Source organism: Pelophylax lessonae (genome assembly GCF_965119305.1).
Source record: "Pelophylax lessonae genome assembly, chromosome: 7".
NCBI lineage: Eukaryota > Metazoa > Chordata > Amphibia > Anura > Ranidae > Pelophylax > Pelophylax lessonae.
The window spans coordinates 3,116,456-3,139,935 of NC_138774.1; the positions used below are offsets into that span (position 1 = coordinate 3,116,456).

General features: G+C 43.8%; 1 protein-coding gene across 1 annotated transcript in view; it reads right to left on the bottom strand.

Moving 5' to 3' along the window:
- Positions 1 to 23,480, bottom strand: part of LOC309559874 (connector enhancer of kinase suppressor of ras 2-like) — a 655,275-nt gene that overhangs the window by 368,713 nt on the left and 263,082 nt on the right. The gene's annotated exons all lie outside the window — the stretch shown is intronic.

Sequence of the window (23,480 nt, forward strand, 5' to 3'; positions counted from 1 at the left end):
TTCCCAGAAATCATAAAAAGAAGACGATGCAGCAAGAATGCGATTATTTGTATCATTATTATTTCTTCCCTCCCCCTCCCTTCCTGCCCAGGCCAAGTCTCAGCTTTCAGCGCTGTGACACTTTGAATGACAATTACTCAGTCATGCTACACTGTACCCATATAACAATTTTACCTTCTTTTTTTTCACACAAATAGAGCTTTCTTTTGGTGGTATTTATTCATCACTGGGTTTTTATTTTTTGCTGATCAAAGGAAAGAAGACCAACATTTTTGAAAATGAAAAACATTTTTTTCTTCGTTTCTGTTTTGATGATTTGCAAATAAATAATCTTTCTTCATAAATTTTGTCCAAACTTTATTCTGCTGCATTTCTTTGGTAAAAACAACCCAAATCAGTGAATAATATTTAGTCTGTTGGAAAGTTATAGAATCCACAAACTATGGGATATACATAAGGGAGCACCCCAAAGCTCAAACATACACCACCGATCACTCACAATATCAAAACGAATTTAAAAACAGATCAAGCTCAATATCAATAACCCAAACCTCAATACCAATAACCCAAGCCTCGTTATCAATAACCCAAGCCCAATATCAACAACTCAAGCCTCAATACCAATAAACCAATCCTCAATATCAATAACCCAAGCCTCAATACCAATAACACAAGCCTCAATATCAATAACCCAAGCCTCAATATCAATAACCCAAGCCTCAATACCAATAACACAAGCCTCAATATCAATAACCCAAGCCCAATATTAATAACCCAATACCAATAACACAAGCCTCAATACCAATATCCCAAGCCTCAATACCAATAACCCAAGCCCAATATCAAAAACCCAAACCCAATACCATTAACACAAGTCTCAATACCAATAACCCAAGCCCAATATCAAAAACCCAAGCCCAATATCAAAAACCCAAACCCAATACCAATAACCCAAGCCTCAATACCAATAACCCAAGCCCAATATCAAAAACCCAAGCCTCAATATCAATAACCCAATCCTCAATACCAATAACCCAAGCCGAATACCAATCACACAAGCCTCAATATCAATAACCCAAGTCTCAGTATCAATAACCCAAACCCAATATCAATAACCCAAACCTAATACCAATAACCCAAGCCTCAATATCAATAACCCAAGCCTCAATATCAATAACCCAAGCCTCAATATCAATAACCCAGCCTCAATATCAATAACCCAAGCCTCAATACCAATAACCCAAGCCCAATACCAATAACCCAAGCCTCAATATCAATAACCCAAGCCCAATACCAATAACCCAAGCCCAATATCAATAACCCAAGCCCAATACCAATAACACAAGCCTCAATATCAATAACCCAAGCCCAATGCAAATAACCCAAGCCTCAATACCAATAAACCAAGCCCCAAGCCTCAATACCAATAACCCAAGCCCAATACCAATAACCCAAGCCTCAATATCAATAACCCAAGCCCAATACCAATAACCCAAGCCCAATATCAATAACCCAAGCCCAATACCAATAACACAAGCCTCAATATCAATAACCCAAGCCCAATGCAAATAACCCAAGCCCCAAGCCTCAATACCAATAACCCAAGCCCAATACCAATAACCCAAGCCTCAATACCAATGACCCAAGCCCAATGCAAATAACCCAAGCCTCAATACCAATAAACCAAGCCCCAAGCCTCATTGCCAATAACCCAAGCCTCAATACCAATAACCCAAGCCTCAAGCCTCAATACCAATAACACAAGCCTCAATATCAATAACCCAGCCTCAATACCAATAAACCAATAAACCAAGCTCCAAGCCTCAATACCAATAACCCAAGCCTCAAGCCTCAACACCAATAACCCAAGCCTCATTATCAATAACCGCCTCTACAAACTAGGGGAAAGATTCATGGAATTTTCATTTATTTATTTTTTTTACTAATAAATCAGTGACTTATAGCGGGACTGCGACATTGTGGCGGACAAATCGGACACTAACTGACATGACACTTTTGACACATTTTTGAGGACCGGTGACACTAATACAGCTAAAAAATATGCACTGCTACCGTACTAATGACTCTGGCAGGGAAGGGGTTAACATCAGAGGCAATCAAAGGGTTACATGTGTCCCTAGGGGGTGCTTTCAGTGTGTAGGGGAGGTGCTTGTACTATGGGAAGGCGGAGATCCGCGTTCCTCCTTAGCAGAGACACAGGATCACTGCCTTCCCTTGTCACAGAATGGCGATCTGTTCAGTGGAGGACTGGGCCAGGGGGGCAATTGCCCCCTGGGTCACTCTGATGCCCTGTAAAAAGGCTGCACTGCTTCTGCCACAGACATGCCTAAAGGATTCCTGGTTAAGAGAACTGACCTACTAAGTGTGGGATGAAGACAAGGACAGAGCGCAGTCCCTCCCCCAGCATGGATGGTGTAAGCTGTGTTTGAGCAGAGGCCGGTTCCATGCCCCACTGGAGACTCTCCTCCCCCGGTCAGCCCCAACCGAGCTGTCCCAGCTCCCCCCAACCGCCCCCTGCTGGCCAGGTCGGAAACCCCCGATTCAGCCAGGGGGTAGAGAGTACCTGGAGCGGAGCTTCAGCTTGGAATGGGGGTCAGGAGGAGACTGGGAAGAGGGAGAGTGGGACGGGGTGGAGTCACTGCACTATGAGCCTCTGGTTTGTACTTGCCCCCTGGGCCCCCCAGCAGAGCCCCCCCCACCCCAAAGCACCCCTCCTCATTAACATGGGGGGCAGGATCTTGTTAAAGGGGGCATCAACATTCCAATAAGCTCCCGCCCGCAGACCCCCACAACCACCCACCAGAGTTGTGAGGAAAAGGCCCTTGTCCCTATCAACATGGGGACAAAGTGCTTTGGGGTGGGGGGAGTAGAGCTCCCCACCCCAAAGCACCCACCCTCATTCACACAGGGAGGGCGGGATCTTGGTAAAGGGGGCTTTCAGATTCCAATAAGCCTCCCGCCCGCAGACCCCCAAAACCACCTGTCAGGGTTGTGGGGAAAAGGCCCTTGTTCCTTTCAACATGGGCTCCCCCTTTATGTTGAGGGCATGTGGCCTGGTATAATTCAGGAGAGGGAGGGCAATTTGCTTGACCCCCCCCCCACCTTTCTTTTCCTGGTCTGCATGCTCGGATAAGGGTCTGGTATGGTTTTTTTTTAGGGTAGGACCCACACTGTCTGTTTTTTTTTTTTTTAATTTTGGCTTAAAAACCATACCAGACCCGAAGAACCTGGTAAGGATTTGGGGGAGGACAGCACAATGTTTTTTTTTTTTTTTAATTTTTCTATTGCCAGAATTCTCTGGTATACATTTCAGTTGTCAGTGGGGAAGCCCGCTGACAGCTGATGAGTCATCGGTTGTTAAGGACGCCACAGCCGACGTTCCGTCCCATTCCTTAAAGCAGAGTTCCAGTCAGGAAAAAAAAAATTTAAGACAGCAGCTACAAATCCGGTACAAATCCTGTACCTGCTGACTTTTAATATAAGGACACTTACCTGTCCAGGGATCCCTCGTCGGCACCCCAAGCTGATTCGTTCATCAGCTCCGGGTGCAGGCGCCGGCATTGCAAGTGAGGGAAACTGGCAGTGAAGCCTTCAGGCTTCACAGCCTGTTTCCTACTGCGCGAATGCGTAAGTTGGGCTGCGCTTTCTGAATGGTCCCACCATCTTCTAACCCAAGCCCAATATCAATAACCTAAGCCCAATACCAATAACCCAAGCCTAAATACCAATAACTACAATCCTCAATACCAATCTCCCAAGCCTCAATACCAATAACCCAAGCCTCAATACCTATAACCAAAGCCTCAATACCAATAAACCAATCCTCAATACCAATAACCCAAGCCCAATATCAATAACCCAAGCCCAATATCAATAACCCAAGCCTCGATATCAATAACCCAAACCCAATATTAATAACCCAAACCTCAATATCAATAACCCAAGCTTCAATACCAATAACCCAAGCCCAATACCAATAACCCAAGCCCAATATCAATAACCCAAGCCTCAGTACCAATAACCAAAGCCTCAATACCAATAACCTAATCCTCAATACCAATAACCCAAGCCCAATATCAATAACCCAAGCCCAATACCAATAAAGTAAGCCTCAATACCAATAACCCAAGCCCAATATCAATAACCCAAGCTCAATATCAATAACCCAAGCCTCAGTACCAATAACCCAAGCCCAATATCAATAACTCAAGCCCAATATCAATAAACCAAGCCCAATATCAATAACCTAAGCCTCAATTACAATAACCCAAGCCCAATATCAATAAACCAAGCCCAATATCAATAACCTAAGCCTCAATTACAATAACCCAAGCCCAATACCAATAACCCAAGCCCAATATCAATAACCCAAGCCACAATATCAATAAACCAAGCCCAATATCAATAACCCAAGCCCAATACCAATAACTACGCCGACGTTTCTGGCCCATTCCTTAAAGCAGAGTTCCAGTCTGGAAAAAAAAAAAATTAAAGTCAGCAGCTACAAATCCGGTACCAATCCTGTACCTGCTGACTTTTAATATAAGGACACTTACCTTTCCAGGGATCCCGCAACGTCGGCACCCCAAGCCGATTCGTCCATCAACTCCGGGTGCAGGCGCCGGCATTGCAAGTGAGGGAAACTGGCAGTGAAGCCTTCAGGCTTCACAGCCTGTTTCCTACTGTGCAGGCGCGAGTTGGACTGCGCTTTCTGAATGGTCCCACCATCTTCTGGGACACACACTGGTCAACTTACACTTGGTTGGCAAGGGCAGAACAGACACGAGGGAAAGGAAGTTGGGGAGAGTTCTTTATTATGCTGAGTGTCCAGTAGGGGCGCTCTGCATAGCAACTAAAGAAGTGGACACTGATAATGAATATTGGATTGTCCAGGTAAATGCTAGGCAGGTGAGCAGTAGATATTACGGATGTGAAAGAAACCCAAGTCAATGGCTGTTTCATATGGACTTCCATACTTCCAGAATACAAAGGTACAGATGGCAATACAAAGAAATTCAAAGCCCTTTCAAGGCTCCTCTAAGCACCAGCGAGCTGCCTCAATCCACCATTATCTTATTGGATTGGAACTCTCACCCAGCTTGGAGACCAGAGCTCCAAAACCCTAACCTCCAAGATAATGGTGTTGACATTTGGCAAGGAAGCAGCAAGGACACCACACATTAGACCAATACAGACCTGACTGTCCCAACATACAATTAGAAGAACAAACAAAACCTTTAGCCAATACAGACATTACATGGCTTTTGTTCCTCCAGTCATTACCTTCCCTATTCACAAGCTGGCAATCTCATGGGTGGCATCAAGGCTTTTCTGGGCATCAGAGAACTCCTTCAATACAAAACTCTCATATCAAATTAAAACTCATGCCCAGTTCAGAGTCCAGGACTGCACCGTCCTAACCTCCAGGGCAACAGAAAGCTGGAAGAGGTCCTTACCTTTCCTCATTCCATACAAAATGATAACAATACATTTTAGCTGAAGATGAATATTGACCAATGAGCATAAACCGAAAAATGAACATGTACTGGAGTCTGTTTCTGAAGCAAAACTTCCAGTATACGGAGGTACAGATGGTAATAAATGGCCCCTTTGTGGGTTTTCTGAGCACCAGAGAGTTGCCTCAATACAAAACTACCCTTTTGGACTGGAGCTCCACAGACCCAACCTCCGAACAAACAATCATGACATTTGACCTAGGACTATAAAGAAGCACCAAGGACGCCACATAAAAACCAATACAGACCTGTCCCAACATCCAGTTAAAAACTTTAGAAGAGCAAGGAAAACCATTGGCTTAGCCAATACAGGCTCTTTGTGGTTTGTTCCTTCAGTCATTACCTTTCCTATTTACAAGCTGGCTATCTCATGGGTCACATCAAGGCTTTTCTGGGCACCAGAGAACAGCTATAATGCAAGACTATCATATCAAATTGAAACTCATACCCAGTTCAAAGTCCAGCACTCCACCATCCTAACCTTCAGGGCAATAGAAAGCTGGCAGAGGTTCTTACCTTTCCTTATTCCATACAAAATAATAAAAAATACATTTCAGCTGGGGACCAACATTGACCAATGAGCATAAGCCAAACCACCGACATGTACTGGAGTCTGTTGCTGAAGCAAAACTTCCAGTATACAGAAGTACAGATGGTAATAAATAGCCCCTTTTTGGCTTTTCTGGGCACCAGAGAGTTGCCTCAATACAAACTACTCTTTGGACTAGAACTCTCACCCAGCTTGGAGACCAGAGCTCCACAGACCCAATCTCCTAACAAAAAATCTTGACAGTTGACCTAGGACTATAAAGAAGCACCAAGGACGCCACATAAAAACCAATACAGACTTGACTGTCCCAACATACAGTTAAAAACTTTAGAAGAGCAAGGAAAACCATTGGCTTAGCCAATACAGGCTCTTTGTGGTTTTGTTCCTCCAATCATTACCTTCCCTATTCACAAGCTGGCTATCTCATGGGTCACATCAAGGCTTTTCTGGGCACCAGAGAACTGTATCAATGCCATATCAAATTGAAACTCATACCCAGTTCAAAGTCCAGCACTCCACCGTCCTAACCTCCAGGGCAATAGAAAGCTGGCAGAGGTTCTCACCTTTACTCACGCTATACAAAATCAATAAAAAATACATTTCAGCTGGGGACCAACATTGACCAATGAGCATAAGCCAAACCACTGACATGTACTGGAGTCTGTTGCTGAAGCAAAACTTCCAGTATACAGAAGTACAGATGGTAATAAATAGCCCCTTTGTGGCATTTCTGGGCACCAGAGAGTTGCCTCAATACAAAACTACTTTTTTGGACTGGAGCTCTCACCCAAGTTAGAGACGAGAGCTCCACAGACCCAACCTCCGAACAAACAATCTTGACATTTGACCTAGGACTATAAAGAAGCCGCAAGGACGCCACATAAAAACCAATACAGACTTGACTGTACCAACATACAGTTAAAAAATTTAGAAGAGCAAGGAAAACCATTGGCTTAGCCAATACAGGCTCTTTGTGGTTTTGTTCCTCCAATCATTACCTTTCCTATTTACGAGCTGGCTATCAAGGCTTTTCTGGGCACCAGAGAACAGCTTCGATGCAAGACTGTCATATCAAATTGAAACTCATACCCAGTTCAAAGTCCAGCACTCCACCGTCCTAACCTCCAGGGCAATAGAAAGCTGGCAGAGGTTCTAACCTTTACTCACTCTATACAAAATCATAAAAATACATTTCAGCTAGAAATTAACATTTAATAGTGAGCATGAGCCCAAAAACAAACATTTACTGGAGTCTCTTGTCGAAGCAAAGCTTTCAGGATACAGAGGTTCTGATGGTAATAAAAAGCCCCTTTTCTGGTTTTCTGGGCAACAGAGAGCTTCCTTAATACAAAAGTATACTATTGGGTTGGAATACTTACCTAGCTTGGAGACCAGTGCTCCACAACCCTAACCTTTTTGACCAAGGACCATAAAGAAGCATCAATGACTTCACATAAAGACCAATACAGACTTGACTGTTCCGACATACAATTAAAAACTTTAGAAGAACGAGGAAAACCATTGGCTTAGCCAACACAGGCTCTTCGTGGGTTCTGTTCCTACAGTCATTACCTTCCATTTTTCACATTCTGACTATCCAGTGAGCCCCATCAATGCTTTTCCAGGCACCAGAGAGCTGCCTCAACGCAGTACTATCCTATAGGATTGGAACTCTTACCAAGTTTGGAGACCAGCACTCCACAATCCTTAACCCCTAACAACTTTTACATTTGGCCAAGGACCATAAAGAAGCAGCAAGGACTTCACATAAAGACCAATACAGACTTGACTGTCCCGACATACAATTAAAAACTTTAGAAGAACGAGGATAAACTTTGGCTTAGCCAATACAGGCTCTTCATGGGTTTTGTTTCTCCAGCTGTTACTTTCCCTATTCACATTCTGACCATCCAGTGAGCTCCATCAATGCTTTTCCAGGCATCAGAGAGCTGCCTAAATACAAAACTATTCTAATGGATTGGAACTCTCACCAAACTTGGAGACCAGCATGCCATTTTGGCTTTTGAATTTTGGCCAAGGATCATAAAGAAGCCGCAAGGGTTTCACATAAGGACCAATACAGACTTGAGTATCCCGACATACAATTAAAAAAGTTATAAGAAAGAGAAAAAGCATTGGCCTAATCAGTACAGGTTCTTCTTGGCCTTTGTTCCTCCAGGCATTACCTTCACAAGCTGGCTATCCCATGAGCTCCATCAATGCTCTTCACAGTCAGGGGTCAGGCTCAGAGACCAGTAGCTATAGCAGTAGAGAGGCTCCCACCAACCAGCAGGATAAGTATACAAGCAGGCCCCCCTGGTGGATGACACAGGCTCACACGAGGTGCGGGGTCTAAGCACTAACCGGTATTTACCACACCTCCTGATGATGGAGATGGGTTTTGCCGCACGTTAGTTGCTGTCCCCATGATCGCCCCACCAGGAGGTGAACAAGCCTGGGTCCAGAAGCAGATATAGAAAGTAGGGTTCAAGCAGGAGTGTAGTCAGTAAACAAGCCAAAGGTCAGTAACAAGTAGTTGCAGGTTGGGATGAAGTAGAAGTGTAGTCAAGGAACAAGCCAAATGTTAGTAAAGAGTGGTAGTGAAGCTACAGACAGCAGCAGGAATGACAAAACTAAGATAGTCGCTGGAAAGAGCAAAAAAATCTGGCAAACAGGAAGAGCAGAGACATGGCTTAAAAAGGAAGTTCCCAGGAGAAGCAAAGAGTTCAAGGTTCACCAGAAACAAGGTTCAAGACATGATTGTTCAAGGAATTGTCCAGGGAGCTGTCCAGCATCTCAGGTGGCTCAGCAAGAAGAGATTTGCAGGTTCAGAACCAGGTCCTAACATACTGTCAGGAAAATGGCTGAGAGAGAGCTGGCAGTACTGCCAGTAGTGCTAATGGACATTCTCTGCGCATCTGGCGCATTCCTGTACTCCCTGGCGTAAGAATGGCATACCGGCGTTCGCAACGGCGCGGGTTTGCGCAATGCGTGATAGACTAAGCCTTTTGCTGGCCTATAAAAGGTGGCTGTGGAGTGCCTCTCATTGCTGGTTTATTGTCAGCTTCCCAGTGTTCCTGTGACTCCTGTACTCTGCATTTGGATTCTCTGTTGTGACCCGGCTTGCTCCTGACTCTGATTGTGAAAGAAAATAGGTGCGCAGTCCTGAAGTGATGAGAAGTGAAGTGAAAGCAGCACTGAAATTTAAATTAAACGTGAGAAGATGGCAATATGGAAAACATTACCAAAGTGCGCTAACAAATAATGAACCAAGTGTTCAAAGGTACATGGATGGTAACCGGATTTAAAAAATCATATACATTCAGTCCAAAACAAAAGTGCAAAAAACTGTGAAAAAGTCTTTCTTTTCAAATTGGAGTGAAGGTAAGGGAGTGTTGGGAGGTGGGTGGGGCCTCGTCCCAAAAAATGATCCAAAGTGATTCTCAGTGGCCTGATATACACATGTGGACACCCAGTGTTAGGAGTGGACTCTTACCACAATGTGGAGAGATGTGAGCATGTACTTGGTTGTGTCTAGAAGTCCCCAACTGATCAAGCTGGCAGGGATGGCTCTCGGAATGGACCGGAACAATCAGCTGCTTCCGAAGTGGGGGGGGATCTGTAGGCTTCCAAGCAGGGGGAGATGCCAAGACAGAGCAACCCAGAGAAAAGAAGAGGACTATAGTGCATTACCTTCGACTTTAATGATAAAACGAATGAGGGTACACTTACACATTCCGGACGAACAAACAGCAAATACAGGGCGGTCGCGGGTGTCTGCAGTACAAACCGGGACCTATGACAGCACGGCTGGCTCCCCCCGACGCGTTTCCACTAACAAGTCGGCTTCTGGGATTGGAGCTACAGCCGCGCTGTCCACATCTCTCATTTAAGTGTTGGCAAGTGGAGACTTCCGGTGCGGACTCGGCGGGGACTCGGAAGTGCAATGACGCACTTCCGGTTGCGGAGTTGGCCAATCATAGCATATTCCTCCGAAGACCCGGACGTGCAATGACGCACTTCCGGTTCCGGAGTCGACCTATCATGATCGTAATACTTCAAAGACCCGGAAATGTTACGATATCTTTCCGGATTCTTGTTGGGCCAATTACAGCGGATGTCAACAAAGCAATTGATAGGTGGTACTAAAGTGTCCAGAAAAGGAACCGTACTTTACCTAACAATGCATGGACTAGTGGTGCAATGTAAGAAGGCAAGCAGTGTGGCCATGTTTACCTTTCTTAACGGCTAAGAAGAGAATCATTTGATTAAAAGGCAAAAAATATGGTTAAAAAATGCTAATCTTCACGGTGAAAGAATTATCTATTGGTGAGAGTAAGCAATTTTGGAGGATAAATTATAAATGGCCACAATTTGGACTAAAAACTAAAAATCCAATAGGTGGACATATTTTAATCAATGTTAAAAAATGGATTTATTTTAAAATTATTAAAAAACTTTTGTGTGTAAAACAAAATTGTTGGTTAGGGTGGATCGCAATGGAAATCTCCATCCGCCAACTGGTATATTTAATAACAATGCATGTATAAAATACCAAATTTTCCATATATAAGAATATAAAAGTTGTCTAAAAAATTTTTAAAAAAATTTTTAAAAAAATTATTAAACACCAAATTTAAAGAAGGAGAATAATAATGAAGGAGGAAAAGATTGGCTGAAAGAGAACAGACTATGAAAGAAAGTGTGTATCAATTGTAGGAAGGACTAGTCATTGTTTATATGGGCATTAATGTCCCACTCTACATTCATGCCCCAGGGCTGGTAACACTTTAATTCATGAATCCAAAACGTTTCGCGCCTGGAGATAGTCCTTTTCATATCACTCCCTCTCCAATGGGGGGAGTAGCCTTCAATCACGACGGCTTTCAGTTGTGCATAGTTTTGATTATGACATCTGTCGTGATGGGCTGAAAGGCTGTGTCCAGGGAATCCAATTTGTATGTTGGTAAGATGCTCCCCAATTCTTATACTAGGGGTTCTAATCGTTCTTCCAACATACTGCAACCCACATCCACAAGTAAGGAGATATATAGCTCCCCTACTTTGGCATGTAACAAAGTTTTGGATATCGTACTTTTTCTTGGTTACTGTAGAGTTGAAGGTTTTAGTTCTCTGTGTTTTTAACTCTTTACATACCCGGCATTTTTTACAAGGAAAAAAGCCTTTCATATTAGAAAACATTCTAGGGATGGCAGGCTTCTCAACTGGAGTAGGAGCAATCAGGTCTTTCAAATTCCTGGTTCTCTTATATATGATGGGGGGTCTTTCGGGAAGATTTGGTCCTAGGATTCTATCTCCCTTAAGTATATGCCAATACTTCCGTAAAGTCTTGTTAACCCATCTGTATCCAGTGGAGAAGGAGGTAACAAAGGCATATTCGAATTTAGAAAAGGCGCCAGTTTGTTTAGGTTTAGGGACCACTAGTTCTCTTTGTGGTACATCTTTAACTTGGAGGATGCTTTGTTCCAAAGCTTCTTTTTTGAAACCTTTTTCCAGGAATCTATCCTTCAATATGTCGCTCTGAACCTTGAAGTCATGAGAGTCCGTACAATTACGGCGGATCCTCCTAAACTGACTGGTGGGGACCGAAGATAGCCAATTTGGGTGGTGGCAGCTATCAAGGGGGATGAACCCGTTCTTATCCGTGGGTTTAAAAAATGTCCTAGTGCCAAACTTACATCCTATCCTATAGATGGTAAGGTCTAGGAAGTTGATGGAAACCTCACTGAACTGGTAGGTGAGGCGAATGCCCCAATCGTTGCAGTTCAGTCGTTCCATAAAGAGTTTGAGGGAAGGGGTGTCACCCTTCCACAGCAGTAGGACATCATCTATATATCTCCTCCATAGGAAGATGTTAGGCTCACGGTTATCATAGATGTTACGGTCCTCCCATAGTGCCATAAACAAATTTGCAAGGCTGGGAGCAAATTTTGCTCCCATCGCCACTCCAGTCTGTTGCAAATAGAAATTCCCACCGTAATAGAAATAATTGTGCTCCATTCCGAACTGTAAAAGCTCCAGAATGAACACTTTTTGTTTGAATGGAAGGTCAAAATGGTTGTCAAGGAAGGTGCTGACAGCTTCATATCCCATTTGGTGAGGTATGATGGTGTACAGGGATGAAACATCCGCTGTAACCATCAATACCTCACCATCTGTCTCCAGGTTGGTGAGTTCCTGGATGCACTGGGAGGTGTCTTTTAAAAATGCGGGGGTTTGCTGCACAAGAGGCTGGAGGAAATGATCCACATATTTACCTATACGTGAGGTGACTGAATCTATCCCACTTATTATTGGTCTACCTGGGGGCTTTATTAAGCTTTTGTGGACCTTGGGTAGATAATAAATAAGTGGGATTCTGGGGGCTAAAGGAACTAAATGTTCTTTTTCTTTTTCATTAAGAATGCCCTCTTCATAGCCTCTCAAAATTAAGCGTTCGAGCTTCCTCTTGTATAGGTAAGTAGGATCATTTGGGAGGATCCGGTAAGTCTCACCATCAGACAATAAACGGTCCATCTCCTCCACATAATCATCTTTTTTCAGCAGCACAACCCCACCTCCCTTGTCAGCTGGGCGTATAATTAAATCTTTACGCTCACAAAGTGATTTCACTCCTTCCATCAAATCTTTCTGAATATGGTGAGAGAATTTAGCTTCATCAAGGTCCTTCAAAACCAAATCTTTGAATACCGTGATGTTACTACTTTTGACACCTTGGGGATTAAAGAGTGAGGCATTTTTTAAATTAGTGTGACTGTAAGGAGAAACTTGATAGCTGGTATAGTTTCTTTCCTTAGCATTTAACAAAAAATGTCTCTTCACATTTAATTTTCTGACATATTTGTGCACATCTATGAATGTGTCAAATTTGTTGATGCCTTTCTTTGGTGCGTATTTCAGGCCTTTGTCTAGGGTTCGTTGTTCTGAATCTGTCAGGGTGACTCCACTTAGGTTGAAGATGCCCTGCCCTTTCATCTTTTCCTTTTTCCTGGAGTCACCTCCCCTGCACCCCCTTGTTTTTTTCTTTTGCCTTTGTTGTGGCCCTTCCCTAAAAAACCCCTCGGTTTTTGGCTAATGGGGGTGTTGGTAGAATGATTATGTTGAGGTTCATAATCATCATCCTCACTCTCGTCTGTGTCCTCTTGTAAAGATTCATATCTGTTATTGGACACTAACTTTCTTGGGTCTTGATAAGAAGGACCAAGATAGTTTCCCTCATAATCCAAAGACAATCTTCTAGATTTTTTAGGAGAGGGTGAAGTACGGTGTTTATAAGCAGATCTATAATCTTCCTCTTCCCATCTCAAATTTTTGGTTTGAGAATGGGTAACCCCTTTTCCACTTTTTCCTTTCCCTTTGGTAGATTGGGAGAGGGATTTCTCCTTCAAAGGTTTAAATTTGGAGTGGAAAGCTCCAGATGTAGAAGGTACCGGATTTCCCGCAGGGGGGAGTTTCCGGTTGTCAGGCTGTAAGTTTTCCTGCATTTCTATTGAATTTGAATTTCCAACTTCAGTATTGACTAAAGTACTGGTGGTTGCACTAGAACCCTCCCCAGTGTTCAATTGCCACTTGAACACACGGGTAGAGTTGTAGTCTTCCAAATCTCGGAAATATTTTTTCCGTTTTTTTATTTTCTGTTCCTCTTCCTCCATGGTGAGGATCTCTCTTAGCTCTTGTGTATACATTTTGTAGGCCTCTTCTTCTTTAAATGGAGTCAGTTTCTCTTTGATTTCTAACATCTCCTTATTGAGTCTAATGGTCTTCCTCCTCGTGCAGCAAACCCCCGCATTTTTAAAAGACACCTCCCAGTGCATCCAGGAACTCACCAACCTGGAGACAGATGGTGAGGTATTGATGGTTACAGCGGATGTTTCATCCCTGTACACCATCATACCTCACCAAATGGGATATGAAGCTGTCAGCACCTTCCTTGACAACCATTTTGACCTTCCATTCAAACAAAAAGTGTTCATTCTGGAGCTTTTACAGTTCGGAATGGAGCACAATTATTTCTATTACGGTGGGAATTTCTATTTGCAACAGACTGGAGTGGCGATGGGAGCAAAATTTGCTCCCAGCCTTGCAAATTTGTTTATGGCACTATGGGAGGACCGTAACATCTATGATAACCGTGAGCCTAACATCTTCCTATGGAGGAGATATATAGATGATGTCCTACTGCTGTGGAAGGGTGACACCCCTTCCCTCAAACTCTTTATGGAACGACTGAACTGCAACGATTGGGGCATTCGCCTCACCTACCAGTTCAGTGAGGTTTCCATCAACTTCCTAGACCTTACCATCTATAGGATAGGATGTAAGTTTGGCACTAGGACATTTTTTAAACCCACGGATAAGAACGGGTTCATCCCCCTTGATAGCTGCCACCACCCAAATTGGCTATCTTCGGTCCCCACCAGTCAGTTTAGGAGGATCCGCCGTAATTGTACGGACTCTCATGACTTCAAGGTTCAGAGCGACATATTGAAGGATAGATTCCTGGAAAAAGGTTTCAAAAAAGAAGCTTTGGAACAAAGCATCCTCCAAGTTAAAGATGTACCACAAAGAGAACTAGTGGTCCCTAAACCTAAACAAACTGGCGCCTTTTCTAAATTCGAATATGCCTTTGTTACCTCCTTCTCCACTGGATACAGATGGGTTAACAAGACTTTACGGAAGTATTGGCATATACTTAAGGGAGATAGAATCCTAGGACCAAATCTTCCCGAAAGACCCCCCATCATATATAAGAGAACCAGGAATTTGAAAGACCTGATTGCTCCTACTCCAGTTGAGAAGCCTGCCATCCCTAGAATGTTTTCTAATATGAAAGGCTTTTTTCCTTGTAAAAAATGCCGGGTATGTAAAGAGTTAAAAACACAGAGAACTAAAACCTTCAACTCTACAGTAACCAAGAAAAAGTACGATATCCAAAACTTTGTTACATGCCAAAGTAGGGGAGCTATATATCTCCTTACTTGTGGATGTGGGTTGCAGTATGTTGGAAGAACGATTAGAACCCCTAGTATAAGAATTGGGGAGCATCTTACCAACATACAAATTGGATTCCCTGGACACAGCCTTTCAGCCCATCACGACAGATGTCATAATCAAAACTATGCACAACTGAAAGCCGTCGTGATTGAAGGCTACTCCCCCCATTGGAGAGGGAGTGATATGAAAAGGACTATCTCCAGGCGCGAAACGTTTTGGATTCATGAATTAAAGTGTTACCAGCCCTGGGGCATGAATGTAGAGTGGGACATTAATGCCCATATAAACAATGACTAGTCCTTCCTACAATTGATACACACTTTCTTTCATAGTCTGTTCTCTTTCAGCCAATCTTTTCCTCCTTCATTATTATTCTCCTTCTTTAAATTTGGTGTTTAATAATTTTTTTAAAAATTTTTTTAAAAATTTTTTAGACAACTTTTATATTCTTATATATGGAAAATTTGGTATTTTATACATGCATTGTTATTAAATATACCAGTTGGCGGATGGAGATTTCCATTGCGATCCACCCTAACCAACAATTTTGTTTTACACACAAAAGTTTTTTAATAATTTTAAAATAAATCCATTTTTTAACATTGATTAAAATATGTCCACCTATTGGATTTTTAGTTTTTAGTCCAAATTGTGGCCATTTATAATTTATCCTCCAAAATTGCTTACTCTCACCAATAGATAATTCTTTCACCGTGAAGATTAGCATTTTTTAACCATATTTTTTGCCTTTTAATCAAATGATTCTCTTCTTAGCCGTTAAGAAAGGTAAACATGGCCACACTGCTTGCCTTCTTACATTGCACCACTAGTCCATGCATTGTTAGGTAAAGTACGGTTCCTTTTCTGGACACTTTAGTACCACCTATCAATTGCTTTGTTGACATCCGCTGTAATTGGCCCAACAAGAATCCGGAAAGATATCGTAACATTTCCGGGTCTTTGAAGTATTACGATCATGATAGGTCGACTCCGGAACCGGAAGTGCGTCATTGCACGTCCGGGTCTTCGGAGGAATATGCTATGATTGGCCAACTCCGCAACCGGAAGTGCGTCATTGCACTTCCGAGTCCCCGCCGAGTCCGCACCGGAAGTCTCCACTTGCCAACACTTAAATGAGAGATGTGGACAGCGCGGCTGTAGCTCCAATCCCAGAAGCCGACTTGTTAGTGGAAACGCGTCGGGGGGAGCCAGCCGTGCTGTCATAGGTCCCGGTTTGTACTGCAGACACCCGCGACCGCCCTGTATTTGCTGTTTGTTCGTCCGGAATGTGTAAGTGTACCCTCATTCGTTTTATCATTAAAGTCGAAGGTAATGCACTATAGTCCTCTTCTTTTCTCTGGGTTGCTCTGTCTTGGCATCTCCCCCTGCTTGGAAGCCTACAGATCCCCCCCCACTTCGGAAGCAGCTGATTGTTCCGGTCCATTCCGAGAGCCATCCCTGCCAGCTTGATCAGTTGGGGACTTCTAGACACAACCAAGTACATGCTCACATCTCTCCACATTGTGGTAAGAGTCCACTCCTAACACTGGGTGTCCACATGTGTATATCAGGCCACTGAGAATCACTTTGGATCATTTTTTGGGACGAGGCCCCACCCACCTCCCAACACTCCCTTACCTTCACTCCAATTTGAAAAGAAAGACTTTTTCACAGTTTTTTGCACTTTTGTTTTGGACTGAATGTATATGATTTTTTAAATCCGGTTACCATCCATGTACCTTTGAACACTTGGTTCATTATTTGTTAGCGCACTTTGGTAATGTTTTCCATATTGCCATCTCCTGACTCTGATTGACCTTCTCCTGGCTTGACCCTTGGCTCTCTCCACCCGACTTGGCTTCTGCTTATCTCCTGTGTATGACCCCGGCTTCCTCCATTGACCTTGCTACCTTCTCCTGCCTGAAGACCTCGGCCTGCTCCTGCTTCTCCTATCTGGCCTGCCTTCAATTTTGCTCACTGTGTTTGACCCCCTGCCTGGACTTACTACTGCACCAGTTGCCTGGCTTCTTGGAACCTTCTGGGGACTTCTGCCCTGCTGTGCTTCCAGCCAACCAGCTAGCTCTTCTCATCTGTACCCTGCTGGCAACCCGTGCTCCTTTGGACGCTACACCTCCTGTACCATCTTCATGGGTGTGCCGCACTTAGCTGCAAGGGATGCCCTCTCAGCACCTTGGCCTCGGATCAGGTATCTGACACATACAGGCACCAGGAAGGGTGCCTCAGTATAATACTATCCTACTAAATTGGAGTTTTCACCCAGCCCAGTGCTACACCATTATAATCTCCTGGGCAATAGAAAGCTGGCAGAGGTTCTTATTGTTCCTCACTCTATACAAAAAGATAAAACGACATTTCAGCTGGAGTCCAACATTTAATATTGAGTAGATGCCTACCCATAAAGGTGTCCAATGCTGAAGCAGAACTACAAGCACCAGGAACACATCTGCAAGGAACAATGTTTTTCGGGGGAAAGCCAAGAATAGAAGTTTATGTGCAAAGTCTCTGAGATGCCATGCAGTTGAGTAACCCCCCCCAGTAACCAGACTGCACATTGGATCTGTTAGAAAGATGACGGCTGATGAGTTGAGTTGGGTTACTCCTTCTACATTCTTCTTTGTCTTATTAGATGAGCCTGGCAGTGTCACTTCACCCAGACTCCATAATTTATCCTCTCGAGTCCGTCTCACTTTCACCTGCTTGATACGTTCAATATGCTGAGTGTGAATAATGATGATAATTGTAACATAAGAGTAAGTAGAGGACATTATCTCCATCGCAGGTCTTGTCACAAGAGACTCAAAACTTTCATTATATTATATATTACATGCAAATTCTCCACATCCTCCCTGCCATTTCCCTGTAATAACCTCCCCCAACCCCCCACCGGGGCTGACACAAAACCAGTAATTTAATGGCACACTGGGAGCCGGCTGATCCGAGGCTTCTTATTTATTGTCAGTAGAATTTAAAGGGCTTGCACTGGAGAAAATGTAAGAATAATTCGGGATTGTGAAGGGTTCATGTTAGGGCTAGAAATGTGTGTGGACAGCCACTGGATGGAACACCATTGCAAACAAGGAAGGGGGAAGCCATGATGGTGAGCAAAGTGCAGAGGTATCAACAGGGTTAATCACTTTCCAGAAATTGCTGCAACCAGATTTAGGGGTATTTTTTTATTTTGGTAAAATATTAGAGTCAACGAGAAAGGCAAAATAAATGTGGTTTTTGTTTTGTTCAGGGCAAAAATGAGCTTTGCGGCTCACTGAGCAAAACGTCTGCTCATCCCTATGTATCAGTGGTCCCTCCCATGGATGGAGAAGGGGCGGGATTTGCACCGCTGATGCTGTACATGATGACACTTTATACAGACCCTTGAAAAAGTATTCACACCCCTTGAAATTTTCCAACCAAAAATGTAAATGTATTTTATTGGGATTTTATGTGATAAACCGACACAAAGTGGCCATAATTGTGAAGTGGAAGGAAAATGATAAATGATACAAATAAATCTGTGAAAAGTGTGGCTGCATTTGTATTCACCCCCCGGAGTCAATACTTTGTAGAACCGCCTTTCCCTGCAATTACAGCTGCAAGCCTTTTTGGGGATGTCTCTACCAGCTTTGCACATCTAGAGAGGACATTTCTGCCCATTCTTCTTTAAAAAATATCTTAAGCTCTGTCAGATTGGATGGAGAGCGTCTGTGAACAGAAATGTTCAAGTCTTGCCACAGAGTCTCAATGTGATTTAGGTCTGGACTGTGACTGTGCCATTCTAACACATGAATATGCTTTGATGTAAACCATTCCATTGTAGCTCTGGCTGGATGTTTCGGGTCGTTGTCCTGCTGGAAGGTGAACCTCCGCCCCAGTCTCAAGTCTTTTCTTCTAAGATTTTCCTGTATTTGGCTCCATCCATCTTCCCATCAACTCTGACCAGCTTCCCTGTCCCTGCTGAAGAAAACCATCCCCACACCATGATGCTGCCACCGCCATGTTTCACAGTGGGGATGGTGTGTTCAGGGTGATGTGCAGTGTTAGTTTTCTCCCACACATTGCGTTTTACTTTTAGGCCAGAAAGTTGAATTTTGGTCTCCTCTGAGCAGAGCTCCTTCTTCCACATGTTTGCTGTGTCCCCCACATGGCTTCTCCCAAACTGCAAACAGGACTTCTTATGGCTTTCTTCCACCAATGGCTTTCTTCTTCTCACTCTTCCATAAAGGACAGATTTGTGGAGCGCACGACTAAAAGTTGTCCTGTGGACAGATTCTCCCACCTGAGCTGTGGATCTCTGCAGCTCCTCCAGAGTTCCCATGGGCCTCTTGGCTGCTTCTCTGATGAATGCTCTCCTTGACCGGCCGGTCAGTTTAGGTGGACGGCCATGTGTTGGTAGGGTTGCAGTTGTGCCATACTCTTTCCATTTTCCCATGATGGATTGAACAGCGCTCCGTGAGATGGTCAAAGCTTGGGAGATTTTTTTTATAACCTAACCCTGCTTTACACTTCTCCACAACTTTATTCCTGACCTGTCTGGTGTGTTCCTTGGCCTTCATGATGCTGTTTGTTCACTAAGGATCTCTAACAAACCTCTGAGGGCTTCACAGAACAGCTGTATTTATACTGAGATTAAATAACACACAGGTGGACTCTTATTTACTAATTAGGTGACTTCTGAAGGCAATTGGTTCCACTAGATTATAGTTAGGGGTATCAGAGTACAGGGGGGTGAATACAAATACACGCCACACTTTACACAGATTTATTTGTATCATTTATTATTTTTCTTCCACTTCACAATTATGGCCACTTTGTGTCAGTCTATCACATAAATTCCCAATAAAATACATTTACGTTTTTGGTTGTAACATGAGAGAATGTGGAAAATGTTCAAGGGGTGTGAATATTTTTTTAAGGCACTGTATGTGCCTGAGGGTTTGGAGAAGCCCAGTATAGCGCAAACTAATTTATAAATGTGACCAGTATTCTTCATAATTCTTCTGCTCTTACAATAAAGATCCCCTTCCTATACTACAGACCAAAAAAAAACAAATTGATACAATTGCTAGCACACAGCGCTTCCTCCATATACTACTTTATTAGCGATCCATCTTCCTTTACAAAGTAACATCTGCTTCTGTGTTTCAGCCTAAAGGCCTGAATCATAACTAGTTACTTGTTACTACACATATGAGCCAATATGCAATAAAAGGATCATTTCCAGCTGGTATGTACGTTTACATGGGCACGTTAATACAGGAGAGTGCGCTAATGCACACACATACACGTGTACAGGTGCAGAGACAAGCAAACTGAATTTCCAATCTTAGTGCCTATTAAAGGCATAGAGTTGAACCAGGGAGTTGCTGGATGGTCTGCTTTTCTGTTGCTGACCCGGTGTGGCTTTGGACTCATCTCTGCCTGCCTTCTATTAACCTTAGCTAGTTTCTGATGACGGCTTGTCTCTGTTGATTTCTGGTTTGACATTGGCTAGTTTCTGATGACAGCTAGTCTATGACAATTCCCAATTTGACCATGGCTAGTTCCTGACCGTGACTTATCTCTACTGATTTCTGGTTTGACCTTAGCTAGTTCCTGACCATGGCTTGTCTCTACTGATTCCTGGTGTGATCTTAGCTAGTTCCTGACCATGGCTTGTCTCTACTGATTCCTGGTGTGACCTCAGCTAGTTCCTGACCATAGCTTGTCTCTACTAATTCCTGGTGTGACCTCAGCTAGTTCCTGACCATAGCTTGTCTCTACTAATTCCTGGTGTGACCTCAGCTAGTTCCTGACCATGGCTTGTCTCTACTAATTCCTGGTGTGACCTCAGCTAGTTCCTGACCATGGCTTGTCTCTACTGATTCCTGGCTTGACCTCATCTAGTTCTTGACCATGGCTTGTCTCTACTGATTCCTGGCTTGACCTCATCTAGTTCTTGACCATGGCTTGTCTCTACTGATTCCACGTTTGACCTTAGCTAGTTCCTGACCATTCCTTGTCTCTACTGATTCCTGGTGTGACCTTAGCTAGCTCCTGACCATGGCTTGTCTCTACTAATTCCTGGTGTGACCTCAGCTAGTTCCTGACCATGGCTTGTCTCTACTAATTCCTGGTGTGACCTCAGCTAGTTCCTGACCATGGCTTGTCTCTACTGATTCCTGGCTTGACCTCATTTAGTTCTTGACCATGGCTTGTCTCTACTGATTCCTGGTTTGACCTTGGGTATTTATTGACCATTCCTTGTCTCTACTAATTCCTGGTGTGACCTTAGCTAGTTCCTGACCATGGCTTGTCTCTACTACTAAATTTTGGTTTGACCCCGGCTAGTTCCTGACAATGGTTTGTCTCTACTGATTCCAGGTTTAACCTTAGCTAGTTCCTGACCATGGCTTGTCTCTACTGATTCCTGGTTTGACCTTAGCTAGTTCCTGACCATGGCTTGTCTCTACTAATTCCTGGTTTGACCTTAGCTAGTTCCTGACCATTCCTTGTCTCTACTGATTCCTGGTGTGACCTTAGCTAGTTCCTGACCATGGCTTGTCTCTACTAATTCCCGGTTTGACCTCGGGTATTTATTGACCATGGCTTGTCTCTACTGATTCCTGGTGTGACCTTAGCTAATTCCTGACCATGGCTTGTCTCTACTAATTCCTGGTGTGACCTTAGCTAGTTCCTGACCATGGCTTATCTCTACTGATTCCTGGTTTGGCCTCAGCTAGTTCCTGACCATGGCTTCTCTCTACTACTAAAATATGGTTTGACCCCGGTCCCCGGCTAGTTCCTGACAATGGCTTGTCTCTACTGATTCCTGGCTTGACCTCGTCTAGTTCCTGACCATGGCTTGTCTCTGCTGATTCCTGGTTTGACCTTAGCTAGTTCCTGACCATGGCTTGTCTCTACTGATTCCTGGATTGGCATCAGCTAGTTCCCGACCATGGCTTGTCTCTACTGATTTCTGGCTTGACCTCATCTATTTCTTGACCATGGCTTGTTTCTAGTGATTCCTGGTTTGACCTGTAGCTAGTTCCTGACCATGGCTTGTCTATACTGATTCCTGGTTTGACCTCAGCTAGTTCTTGACCATAGCTTGTCTGTGCTGATTCCTGGCGTGACCTCCACTAGTTCCTGGTGATGGTTTGCCAGTGCTGATTCCAGGTGTGACCTTGGCTATTTCCTGATGGCAACTTGTCTTTGCTGATTCCTGGTTTGACCTCGGGTAGCTCCTGAATATGACTTATCACTACCGACCTTCTGGTGTGGTGTATCCTGACCATGATTCTGCCTTCCACCCTGCCTGCTATCTGTCTTTCCAGTTGCTGACCTCCGCCTATGTCTGACCAGCCCTTCAGCCTATCTTGGGTTCTGGGGTTCCTGCCAGTTGCTGTTCTAGTTTGCTTCTCAGTGATACCCTTACCTGGTCTATGTGAAATCTGCGTAAGCACCTCTGTGACAAGACATCTACCAGAAGTGAGGACCTATGGAATTGACTCTTGGCAACCAGGCCTCTCTATACCCTTTCAGTGCCTTCTATTACCATTCCAAAGTTATTTGACCAGAGGTGTAAGTGAAGCCCTCTTGTCACTTTGGCCTGTACCACAGTACGTCAAACCACCTATGTGGCCCCAGACTGGAATTTCCTTTATCTCCAAAAGTCTCCTGTGGAAGAGACATTTAACATATTAAATAGATTGCCACAAAGACACTTTTTTTAGACAAAATTAGTGATTTTCTTCCATACTATGAGACCCCCCATCTCTGTTGAATGATGAATTTTGGATTTCACTTTCGTAATCTCCTGTGTTCTTCTTTAGGGAATTGGTCTGAGCAGCCAATCGTCAGGCCCAAACACTGTCACATGGAGAGGAGAAAGATCTTTAACCCAGTGTGAGCCCCAAGATGGAGAACTCCAACAGACGAGTGAAGCAGTGATGGAGCGCGGTGTAGGTATTTATCAGTGGGTGAGCAACATCCTAACAAGAGAACCTGTCATGTTTTCCCGAATGATCAAAGTGACAAGTTCCGTTTAACTATTTTTACCTATTGCTGCTGAATACACAGTAAGGTTCCAGAAGAACGAATATATCTACAAGACTGGAAAAATTCAGAATCCTAGCAAGGTGTACGGCATCCATAGACCCTGTGCCTCGCTCACTCCCAGATACCGTACACTCAGCGGACGCAGTGCGAGGCCGATCACAGGAGCCAGCGATCGATATTCAGAGTGGGCCGATAGACTTTAATCGATCGTTGAAGGAGGAGAAGCGAGAAGACGCCTGCTGAGAGGATCAAACCTGTTTCTATGTGATCACAGCAAGACGCCTTCTTCCAGGAAAGCCGTTCGAGATTCTGGCGTCTGACTT